This window comes from Cherax quadricarinatus, chromosome 33 (assembly GCF_038502225.1).
Source record: "Cherax quadricarinatus isolate ZL_2023a chromosome 33, ASM3850222v1, whole genome shotgun sequence".
NCBI lineage: Eukaryota > Metazoa > Arthropoda > Malacostraca > Decapoda > Parastacidae > Cherax > Cherax quadricarinatus.
In genome coordinates, this window is record NC_091324.1 from 5,046,754 (window position 1) to 5,059,718 (window position 12,965).

The window sequence follows — 12,965 nt, forward strand, 5'->3', positions numbered from 1 at the left end:
TTGGCACATTGACAAGGTTTTGAGGCTCATTCATGAAAAAATAATTTGGATTGTCGATGTTTAAACTGATTAATGTCTCGCTAAACACGTAGTCGAATTGAAACTTTAGTATCTTACTCATTCCTTTGTTGTCATCTGTAAGTTCCATCTTGTCTGAGCAAGGGCCCGATACTAGACGTGGTTTTTGGCATATTAAAAGAAATATTTGGAATTTCTTTCGATTTTACTAATTGCTTTTAGCTCCTAATGTCTCTCCTGGATCCTGTATGAATCATTGAACTTAATCTCAATATTTTCCACCTCCCTGACCCCTCATGGGAGGTTCCTTGACGCTGATGAGGGGCTCGTGATGTAGGGAATTGGATCTGTGCTCCAGTTCCCTGAATTGAGCCTGAATACCTTCCATCCGCCCCTCCCACAGGCGCTACGGGTTTGGCGCTTCCCCGTGATTAGTAATCCACCTCCCTGGTTAGTGCTGCCTTCCGTACTTCAGATAATCTAGAGCCCTTGAGGAGCTCAGTGATTCTTTGCCTTCTCCTGTAGAAGGCGCACCTCTCTTTTCCTCTCTCCAGTTTACTTCTCTTCTTTTTTCTTAGGGGGTATGTGCCTTGAGCATACTTCAGCTGCCAGAAAAGTTGATTCTTTCAAGATATCTTCCCAACATGTTTCATTTAGGACATGGTTACCTGATCCCAGTTGATCGTATTGCATCTCACGGTGTATATTTTGACCTCTACTGTACACTGACAAATCAGGATGAGATCAGTGTATGTGACAGTGCTAAGTGACCACATGCTCCGGGTTACTCTGACAAACTGGCTCTGTCACGCAGTATTGATCCTAAACTGTGGGTAAATCATACACACAGTGAGTTATAAACTGCCACCGGTCCGTAACATAATGGAGAGCCTTAAAGTTTGTGGGTGGAGCACTGGCTGGGACATTAAGCCATAAATTTAGCTTTTCACACTAGACTAAAAAATTATCTCCGAATCAGTAAAAGCGATCAGCACCCAGGCAAGTCTAGAGTGCTCTTGTGATGTTTCTCCTCATTTTGCTTAAGTATGATTTAAATTCTTGATGCAAATAATCTCTATTGGTGAACTGAGTCAGATGTTTTTAGCATGTTGTGAGATCCTGTCTCCCTGCAGCCTGCCACATCCAGCAGCATGCTGTAAGATCTGTTGCCTGCAGCCTGCCACCAGCAGCAAACTTTAAGACGTTGAAATAGTTAACTTTAAAACGTTGAAATAGTTAACTTTAAAACGTTGAAATAGTTTAAAACGTTGAAATAGTTAACTTTAAAACGTTGAAATAAGATGAACATCAACATTTTTAAGGTGATAACTTGTTTCTTATTTTAAATATAATTAATGAGTCATTTCGAGTGAGTGCTGTGTTACTGCTGTGTTAGCACTGTTAGTGCTGTGTTACTGCTGTGTTAGTGGTGTGTTACTGCTGTGTTAGCACTGTTAGTGCTGTGTTACTGCTGTGTTAGCACTGTTAGTGCTGTGTTACTGCTGTGTTAGTGGTGTGGTACTGCTGTGTTAGTGGTGTGTTACTGCTGTGTTAGCACTGTTAGTGCTGTGTTACTGCTGTGTTAGTGGTGTGTTACTGCTGTGTTAGCACTGTTAGTGGTGTGTTACTGCTGTGTTACTACTGTGTTAGCACTGTTAGTGCTGTGTTACTGCTGTGTTAGCACTGTTAGTGCTGTGTTACTGCTGTGTTAGCACTGTTAGTGCTGTTACTGCTGTGTTAGTGGCGTGTTACTGCTGTGTTAGCACTGTTAGTGCTGTGTTACTACTGTGTTAGCACTGTTAGTGCTGTGTTACTGCTGTGTTACTGCTGTGTTAGCACTGTTAGTGCTGTGTTACTGCTGTGTTACTGCTGTGTTAGCACTGTTAGTGCTGTGTTACTGCTGTGTTAGCACTGTTAGTGCTGTGTTACTACTGTGTTAGCACTGTTAGTGCTGTGTTACTGCTGTGTTAGCACTGTTAGTGCTGTGTTACTGCTGTGTTAGCACTGTTAGTGCTGTGTTACTGCTGTGTTAGTGGTGTGTTACTGCTGTGTTAGCACTGTTAGTGCTGTGTTACTACTGTGTTAGCACTGTTAGTGCTGTGTTACTGCTGTGTTAGCACTGTTAGTGCTGTGTTACTGCTGTGTTAGCACTGTTAGTGCTGTTACTGCTGTGTTAGCGCTGTTAGTGCTGTGTTACTGCTGTGTTAGTGGTGTGTTACTGCTGTGTTAGCACTGTTAGTGCTGTTACTGCTGTTTTAGTGGTGTGTTACTGCTGTGTTAGCACTGTTAGTGCTGTGTTACTACTGTGTTAGCACTGTTAGTGCTGTGTTACTGCTGTGTTAGCACTGTTAGTGTTGTGTTACTGCTGTGTTAGCACTGTTAGTGCTGTTACTGCTGTGTTAGCACTGTTAGTGCTGTTACTGCTGTGTTAGCACTGTTAGTGCTGTGTTACTGCTGTGTTAGCACTGTTAGTGCTGTGTTACTGCTGTGTTAGCACTGTTAGTGCTGTGTTACTGCTGTGTTAGCACTGTTAGTGCTGTGTTACTGCTGTGTTAGCACTGTTAGTGCTGTGTTACTGCTGTGTTAGCATTGTTAGTGCTGTTGTTACTGTGTTACTGCTGTGTTAACACAGTGCTGTGTTAGCACTGTTAGTGTTGTGTTACTGCTGTGTTAGCACAGTGCTGTGTTACTGCTGTGTTAGCACTGTTAGTGCTGTGTTACTGCTGTTTTAGCACTGTTAGTGCTGTGTTACTGCTGTTTTAGCACTGTTAGTGCTGTGTTACTGCTGTTTTAGCACTGTTAGTGCTGTGTTACTGCTGTTTTAGCACTGTTAGTGCTGTGTTACTGCTGTTTTAGCACTGTTAGTGCTGTGTTACTGCTGTTTTAGCACTGTTAGTGCTGTGTTACTGCTGTTTTAGCACTGTTAGTGCTGTGTTACTGCTGTTTTAGCACTGTTAGTGCTGTGTTACTGCTGTTTTAGCACTGTTAGGGCTGTGTTACTGATGTTTTAGCACTGTTAGTGCTGTGTTAGCCGTATTTTAATGCTGTGGCCGCTGCACAGCACCGCACAGGAGTGGGTTAAACAGAGACAGTGACTTATGGTTGGGCATCACCAACAGTGTGACTGATCAGAGGTCGGGGCCGCGATTAGCGGATGGAGGATCAAGCCTCGATCATTACTTGTTGTTAATGACCCAGACATCTGTACGGATCCGAGACACAGAACACTGAGACAGACACACAGAACACTGAGACTGTGACACTGAGACAGAGACACAGAACACTGAGACTGTGACACTGAGACAGAGACACAGAACACTGAGACTGTGACGCTGAGACAGAGACACAGAACACTGAGACTGTGACGCTGAGACAGAGACACAGAACACTGAGACTGTGACACTGAGACAGAGACACAGAACACTGAGACACGAAGCATTAGTTGAGTGACCTTGTGAAGGCGACTGTTGTTGTCACAGCACTGACTCTCCCATATGCACTGGTTACACACCTGATCACACGAGGTCACACTGGTCACACGTGAATCACAGGTTACACTGGTCACACGAGGTCACACTGGTCACACGTGAATCACAGGTTACACTGGTCACACGTGGATCACAGGTTATGTACACTGGTCACACTCGTCATACCGCGTCACACTGGTCACACGTGGGGTCAAAGGGGTTATACTGGTTACACGAGGTCACACTTGTCTCACATGTGGCCTCTCGCTGGTCACACATGTCATTAATAACGTACCTGATCACACTGGTCACACACGTGTTCACACTGGTCATACATGTGGTCATACTAGTAACACGTTGTCACACATGTCACTAGTAACGTGCGTTATCACACTGCTCACACACGTGGTCACACTAATAACAGTTGGTCACACTAGTAACACTGGTCATGCACGCGGTCACGCTAGTAACATACTTGGTTACGCTGGTCACATACGTCTACCTGGAGTCTACCTAGAGGGTATTCCCAAGTTCAACGCCCCCGCGGCCCGGTCAACGACCAGGACGATCAGTCTCAGTAGTAGTAACCAGTTACCAGTAACCACTGTGCCAGTTGACTCACGACCAACCGTCTCTGCCTGAGTCACTGTCTGAACTCATATTGTGCTGACCTAGCAGTATTCAAAGACCCCCTCACATATGGGTACTGTGGGCGGCCAGTCAGTCAGTGTTACGAGAGGAGCAAGGAGACAAGGTTACGGCTGTAAGGGCTCCCTCCACATTATCTGTAATTATACGTACTACCAGCCTACGTGAGTATTTCTTTACCCAATCCACGTGTTCGAACTCCCACATGATATCAGGACCTGATCAACCAAGCTGTTACTGCTGGCCGCACGTAGTCCAACGTACGAGCCACAGCCCGGCTGATCCGGCACTGACTTTAAGTATCTGTCCAGCTGACTCTTGAAGGCAGCCAGCGGTCTATTGGTAATTTCCCTTATGCATGGCGGGAAGCTGTTGAACAGTCTTGGGCCCCGGACACTTATGGTGTTTTCTCTTAGTGTACCAATGGCGCCCCTATTTTTCATTGGGGGTATTTTGCACCGCCTGTCCAGTCTTTTACTTTCGTAGGGAGTGATTTTTGATTTCTGGTTACACACTTGGTCACACTAGTACAATGGTCACACGCGTGGTCACACTAGTGCAATGGTCACACGCGTGGTCACACTAGTGCAATGGTCACACGCGTGGTCACACTAGTAACACACTTGGTCATAATGGTCACACGCATGGTCACACTAGTAACACACTTGGTCATAATGGTCACACACGTGGTCACACTAGTAACACACTTGGTCATAATGCACACGTGGTCACACTAGTAACACACTTGGTCATAATGGTCACACGCGTGGTCACACTAGTAACACACTTGGTCATAATGGTCACACACGTGGTCACACTAGTAACACACTTGGTCACAATGGTCACATATTTGTCAGAATTTTGAAAAGTGAATTATGGTGAGGGTTATGTAGTGTGGCTGTTGTTTTGTGTACTGTGATTTGTTCATGATTAGGATTTGTGGCTCCAGTGATTTGTTGATGGTTTAGTATTGTAACTATGAAATCGTAATGACACGATTGCAAACAAACAATACCACGGGCGGGGTTAGAACCCGCGGTCGGGTTCTAACCCCGCCCGTGGTTTGGTTTGATTTTGGTATAAAGAGAAAATATACAGAAGAAGCTTTTATTTAGTCTGGTTTCGCTCAGAGATAAAGTCCACCCTGAGCGAAACGTTGTCCTTAAATGGATGAAAGGATTCAAGTGCATATATTTAGGGCATCTTTACTGGATACGTTTCGATCCTGGGACCTTGGTCACTCCACAGGGAATGAGAAGCACAGTATATATGGAGGAGAAAGCAGGTCACTAGTGAAGATCAGGTGAAGGTGTCAGGTCACGTGACTGCCGTGGCTCATGGCAGCAGGGACTCTGGTGTGGATCATGGCAGCAGGGACTCTGGTGTGGATCATGGCAGCAGGGATTCTGGTGTGGCTCATGGCAGCAGGGACTCTGGTGTGGTTCATGGCAGCAGGGACTCTGGTGTGGATCATGGCAGCAGGGACTCTGGTGTGGTTCATGGCAGCAGGGACTCTGGTGTGGCTCATGGCAGTAGGGACTCTGATGTGGTTCATGGCAGCAGGGACTCTGGTGTGGTTCATGGCAGCAGGGACTCTGGTGTGGTTCATGGCAGCAGGGACTCTGGTGTGGATCATGGCAGCAGAGACTCTGGTGTGGTTCATGGCAGCAGGGACTCTGGTGTGGATCATGGCAGCAGGGACTCTGGTGTGGATCATGGCAGCAGGGACTCTGGTGTGGATCATGACAGCAGGGACTCTGGTGTGGTTCATGGCAGCAGGGACTCTGGTGTGGTTCACGGCAGCAGGGACTCTGGTGTGGATCATGGCAGCAGGGACTCTGGTGTGGATCATGGCAGCAGGGACTCTGGTGTGGATCATGGCAGCAGGGACTCTGGTGTGGATCATGGCTGCAGGGACTCTGGTGTGGATCATGGCAGCAGGGACTCTGGTGTGGATCATGGCAGCAGGGACTCTGGTGTGGATCATGGCTGCAGGGACTCTGGTGTGGATCATGGCAGCAGGGACTCTGGTGTGGATCATGGCAGCAGGGACTCTGGTGTGGATCATGGCAGCAGGGACTCTGGTGTGGATCATGGCAGCAGGGACTCTGGTGTGGCTCATGGCAGCAGGGACTCTGGTGTGGATCATGGCAGCAGGGACTCTGGTGTGGATCATGGCAGCAGGGACTCTGGTGTGGATCATGGCAGCAGGGACTCTGGTGTGGCTCATGGCAGCAGGGACTCTGGTGTGGATCATGGCAGCAGGGACTCTGGTGTGGCTCATGGCAGCAGGGACTCTGGTGTGGATCATGGCAGCAGGGACTCTGGTGTGGATCATGGCAGCAGAGAGACTGGTGTGGATCATGGCAGCAGGGACTCTGGTGTGGATCATGGCAGCAGGGACTCTGGTGTGGATCATGGCAGCAGAGACTCTGGTGTGGATCATGGCAGCAGAGACTCTGGTGTGGATCATGGCAGCAGAGACTCTGGTGTGGATCATGGCAGCAGGGACTCTGGTGTGGATCATGGCAGCAGGGACTCTGGTGTGGATCAGCAACATATTTACAAAGGTTTTTCAAGTGATATTTTTTCCAGCTGTCTTGGAAAAAGTTGACATATAGGTGGGTGGAAATGGTTTTGAGAAGGACCTGCCTTGTATGGGCCAGTAAGCTTTCTGCAGTGTTCCTCCATGAGTCTGGTGTTGGCTACTTCTCCAAGTAGAGTTGGGAATCTGGGGTTTTCAGTGGTGGCGTTGCTGGTAGAGTCAAGTATATTCCCAGCTCTGCTTTTACATGATTGTGTCAAGTAGGAAGGGAAGTGTAAACGAGTGAAGACATGGGTGATGTACTGAAATTCTTAGATTTCGTGACTGGAGATAGACTGGATAGACTTTCGGCTAGGTATCCAGGTAGCCTGTGAGAAACACTTCCAATACCTGAAGTGATAGGATGGATAGCAATCCCACGTTTGATGAAAGTGGTATAAAATACTGATAAGTTGAAGATTAAGACACACGTGCAACAGTTGGGTATCTTTATTGATGAAACGTTTCGCCTACACAGTAGACTTCTTCAGTCAAATATAGAGGCAGCAGTAGTAATGAAATAAAGATGTAATTAGTGGTCAGTCCCTCATATTCTCCAGACTGAGGGACTGACCACCTCAAACACTTCTTCTCTAAGGTTGATGGACTGATTACATCATCTTTATTTCATTGCTTCTCCCTCTGTATTTGACTGAAGAAGCTTAATATGTAGACGAAACGTTTCATCAGTAAAGATACCCAACTGCTGAATTGTAGATGAATGGTTCAGAGAACCGACACGTTGATAAATTACACATGTGCAACTCTTGGGTATCTTTTATTAAGGATGGACTGACCACATCGACTCAAGGTTGAGTGACTGATTACCTCATTCTCCTCCTGTTCTTCAAGCTTCTCCTGTGTATGGACTGATGAAACCACTGGCGAAACGTTTCCTTAATAAAGATACCCAAGAGTTGCACATGTGTCTAATTTACCAACTGCTGAACATGTGTCTTAATCTTTAATCCCTGGTTTATGTGTGTGTCGTTGGGAGTCCATATAACCTGGCTGGTCGAGGATGTCCTGACAACAGGTTTAGTAGTTACTACATCTCTTGGTTTAGAAAGACACGTAAGCAAACACTATAACATATTTATTAGAAAACGTTTCGGTCCTGGGACCTTGATCAAGGTCCCAGGACCGAAACGTTTTCTAATAAATATGTTATAGTGTTTGCTTACGTGTCTTTCTAAACCAACTTGTCGGTATTACCAAGGTTTATACCACTACATCTCTTCACAAATACGATGTATGCTGCATGTTTTCTCTGTATATGTTGGTAGAATTACCGACAATATGTAAAGCAAAAGGACACAAGTGCAACTAATGTGACATTATATTGTGGCAACGTTTCGCTCTCCATGAGCTTTGTTAAGCCGTTAAAAACAGTAAATTTCTCCTACACAGTAGGCGTCTTCAGTCGAGTACAAACGTAGGCAGGAACAGTAGAGATGTGAAGACGTTGTAATCAGTCTATCACCCTTGAAGTCGGAGATTTGAGGTTGTCAGTCCCTCAGCCTGGAGAAGAGTTCTGTTCCATAGACTGAAACAGTCTGATTACATCGTCTTCACATCTCTACTGCTCCTGCCTACTTTTGTACTTGACTGAAGACGCCTACTGTTTAGGCGAAACGTTACTGTTTGTAACGGCTTGACAAAACTCCTGGAGAGCGAAACGTTGCCACAATAAAATGTCGCATTAGTTGCACTTGCGTCCTTTTACTTTTCTGTTTTACCTGCTGTGGTGGTGTGCATGATGTCATCAAGGGCTAGGTACAACTAGGTGATGTCTTTTATGGAAGTCAGCTGCAGTGAACATGCATTATAAAAAACCTGGACGTCAGATTCGTTAAAATCGAGGTTTCTAGTGATGGTGAATCCTCTTGTAAAATTTACGTCCAAACTGAGTGTTTCAGTTTCTGTAGGGAGAGGGAACGTGTGTGTGTGTGTGTGTGTGTGTGTGTGTGTGTGTGTGTGTGTGTGTGTGTGTGTGTGTGTGTGTGTGTGTGTGTGTGTGTGTGTGTAAATCAATAACGTCTGGTCGTCCCATTTTACTCCACTTACTATCAGAGCACAAGAGCTATAGTTTGCACGTTAGTTTCAGGCTTTGATGTAGATTAACTGTAGTGATCTTGGTGAGAATAATCTTAGCAGAACCACTGTTAGGAAATGCGGCATGGAGGGTGATAATCCGTGTGGACATAGCAGGAGAAAGGGGGATGACTGAGATGCTTATGCAACGTATAGGAATCTTTATTAAGGAAACGTTTCGCCACACAATGGCTTCTTCAGTCAATAGAAAACAGAGAAGGGTAAGGAGAGGAGGAATTTGAGGTAATCAGTCCTTCGGTTTTCAAACCATATATCACACAGAAAGGGGATGTTTACGTGACGTCAGTCGTGATATTGGTCCTGGAATAACCATCTGGGCGAGGTAGTCTTCCAGGGTATTATTCCCAGTACGAAGACTGTGTTTTCAGTAGAAGAGATAGTCTGTGTACCTGATATCCCTTGTGTAGTGCGGTATCTAGCATCTGAAGGTAAAAGTTATAACTGTAGCGAAAATGTGCAAGAAAGGTATAAAATACCGACAGTATGCAAGTTAAGACACATGTGCAACATTTGGATATCAATAAAGATATCCAAATGTTGCACATGTGTCTTAACTTACATATAGCGAAAATGTGGATGAAAGGACACATTCATTTCAATGAATATATTTCATTCTTGGGACTTTGGCCACTCCAAATGATACGTCATTGGTGATGATCAGATAAAAGCGTCAGGTCATCTAATAACCGTGTCATGTATTGGTAGGAAATAAATGTGTAATGTCACATGTGCGACATTAGTTGAGATGGTGTATTGGTCTGTTCCAAGATGGCAGCTGCCACGTTACGAGGAAATTAAATGACCTGACGCCTTCACTTGATCTTCACCAGTGACCTACTGAGAATATTTGGAGATAAATGGTATATACTCATGTGCTCTCTGCATACGTACATCTGTTTGTGAATTAATAAGGCCCACTGTGTGGGTGGAACACAGTAAGAGATCGAACATTAAAATGGTATGAAATACCGACAGATTGTTAGGTAAGACACATATGCAACAGTTAGGTATCTTTATTTCGAAACGTTTCGCCTACACAGTAGGCTTCTTCAGTCGAGTACAGAAAGGTTGATAGAAGCAGAAGATACTTGAAGACGATGTAATCAGTCCATCACCCTTCTCCAGACTGAGGGACTGACCACCTCAAAACTTTAAGGGTGATGGACTGATTACATCGTCTTCAAGTATCTTCTGCTTCTATCAACCTTTCTGTACTCGACTGAAGAAGCCTACTGTGTAGGCGAAACGTTTCGAAATAAAGATACCTAACTGTTGCATATGTGTCTTACCTAACACACACAGTAAGAGATCGCATTATACTGCCTTTGTGTCTATCTCTGCACTATATGTACTGCGTCCTCTCATTCTCTTTTGTCATTTGGAATGACCAAGATCCCAGGAATGAAATATTTCTATGATGTCCTAAGTGGATATTCCTGAGTCCTTTTATTCTTATACCTTCTACCTTCAATTGTCCTGAAGTTTCCTGAGCTGTCAGATTATTTAGGTGTGGAAGTGTCCTAGAAGCAGCAGTGTAGTGGTGCAGCACTAGAGGAACACAGGCTAACTTATCACATGTCAGCCTTAATGAAGCTCATGTCTCCCCAGGTGGAAAGGCAGCTTCGTGTGCTGCTGCTGCTGCTGTACTCATCTGCCAGCTGGTGTGAAGCAGAATGATGCTTCAGTTTACCAAGGTGGTTGAAAACACAGCTACGGGCTGCAGTAACATTAAAGATGTGGATACAAATGTCGTACTGCCCACAACAGTCATAACAAATGGTTAGGTAAGACACATATGCAACAGTTAGGTATCTTTATTTCGAAACGTTTCGCCTACACAGTAGGCTTCTTCAGTCGAGTACAGAAAAGTTGATAGAAGCAGAAGATACTTGAAGACGATGTAATCAGTCCATCACCCTTAAAGTTTTGAGGTGGTCAGTCCCTCAGTCTGGAGAAGAGCATTGTTCCGTTGTCTGAAACAATATGAAGTTGAAGTGACAGGATGGAGCTTTTATATAGTGCCAGGAGGTGAGACGTAGGTTGCTTTGGGAGGGCAGGTCCCTCTCAAACCCAGCCGTTCTCACTAGTAGAGGTCGAAGTTGATGGTCTGTACCAAGATACCCTTGTGTTGCAGTGTCTGACAGAATGAACATTAAAATGGTATAAAATACCGACAGATTGTTAGGTAAGACACATATGCAACAGTTAGGTATCTTTATTTCGAAACGTTTCGCCTACACAGTAGGCTTCTTCAGTCGAGTACAGAAAAGTTGATAGAAGCAGAAGATACTTGAAGACGATGTAATCAGTCCATCACCCTTAAAGTTTTGAGGTGGTCAGTCCCTCAGTCTGGAGAAGAGCATTGTTCCGTTGTCTGAAACAATATGAAGTTGAAGTGACAGGATGGAGCTTTTATATAGTGCCAGGAGGTGAGACGTAGGTTGCTTTGGGAGGGCAGGTCCCTCTCAAACCCAGCCGTTCTCACTAGTAGAGGTCGAAGTTGATGGTCTGTACCAAGATACCCTTGTGTTGCAGTGTGTGACAGAATGAACATTAAAATGGTATAAAATACCGACAGATTGTTAGGTAAGACACATATGCAACAGTTAGGTATCTTTATTTCGAAACGTTTCGCCTACACAGTAGGCTTCTTCAGTCGAGTACAGAAAAGTTGATAGAAGCAGAAGATACTTGAAGACGATGTAATCAGTCCATCACCCTTAAAGTTTTGAGGTGGTCAGTCCCTCAGTCTGGAGAAGAGCATTGTTCCGTTGTCTGAAACAATATGAAGTTGAAGTGACAGGATGGAGCTTTTATATAGTGCCAGGAGGTGAGACGTATGTTGCTTTGGGAGGGCAGGTCCCTCTCAAACCCAGCCGTTCTCACTAGTAGAGGTCGAAGTTGATGGTCTGTACCAAGATACCCTTGTGTTGCAGTGTCTGACAGAGAGGGACCTGCCCTCCCAAAGCAACCTACGTCTCACCTCCTGGCACTATATAAAAGCTCCATCCTGTCACTTCAACTTCATATTGTTTCAGACAACGGAACAATGCTCTTCTCCAGACTGAGGGACTGACCACCTCAAAACTTTAAGGGTGATGGACTGATTACATCGTCTTCAAGTATCTTCTGCTTCTATCAACTTTTCTGTACTCGACTGAAGAAGCCTACTGTGTAGGCGAAACGTTTCGAAATAAAGATACCTAACTGTTGCATATGTGTCTTACCTAACAATCTGTCGGTATTTTATACCATTTTAATGTTCATTCTGTCAGACACTGCAACACAAGGGTATCTTGGTACAGACCATCAACTTCGACCTCTACTAGTGAGAACGGCTGGGTTTGAGAGGGACCTGCCCTCCCAAAGCAACCTACGTCTCACCTCCTGGCACTATATAAAAGCTCCATCCTGTCACTTCAACTTCATATTGTTTCAGACAACGGAACAATGCTCTTCTCCAGACTGAGGGACTGACCACCTCAAAACTTTAAGGGTGATGGACTGATTACATCGTCTTCAAGTATCTTCTGCTTCTATCAACTTTTCTGTACTCGACTGAAGAAGCCTACTGTGTAGGCGAAACGTTTCGAAATAAAGATACCTAACTGTTGCATATGTGTCTTACCTAACAATCTGTCGGTATTTTATACCATTTTAATGTTCAGTCATAACAAATACACGTTGCAGGAAAAAAAATTCGTTTTGCTAACGTTTCGCTCAGCGACGTACTTCATCAAGTTCTGATAAACTTCTCTAGGGTGTGCTCTGTACAGTGTTATGGTGCGTCATGTACTCAAGGAAAAACTAGTCACACTTAACTGTCAGTAGGTAACAGTGGAAACAGTGATACTTAACATTTATGTTCAAGGTTTATAGAAGAGTAAGTGCTGAGATTTTACTAATTACATCTGTAGAGTGACGGAAAAGTGTTCTTTAAAGAAGAGTTACCAGCCTTAAAAAGTGTTCTTTAAAGAAGAATTACCAGCCTTAAAAAGTGTTCTTTAAAGAAGAATTACCAGCCTTAAAAATGTTCTTTAAAGAAGAATTACCAACCATAAAGTGTTCTTTAAAGAAGAATTACCAGCCTTAAAAATGTTCTTTAAAGAAGAATTACCAACCATAAAGTGTTC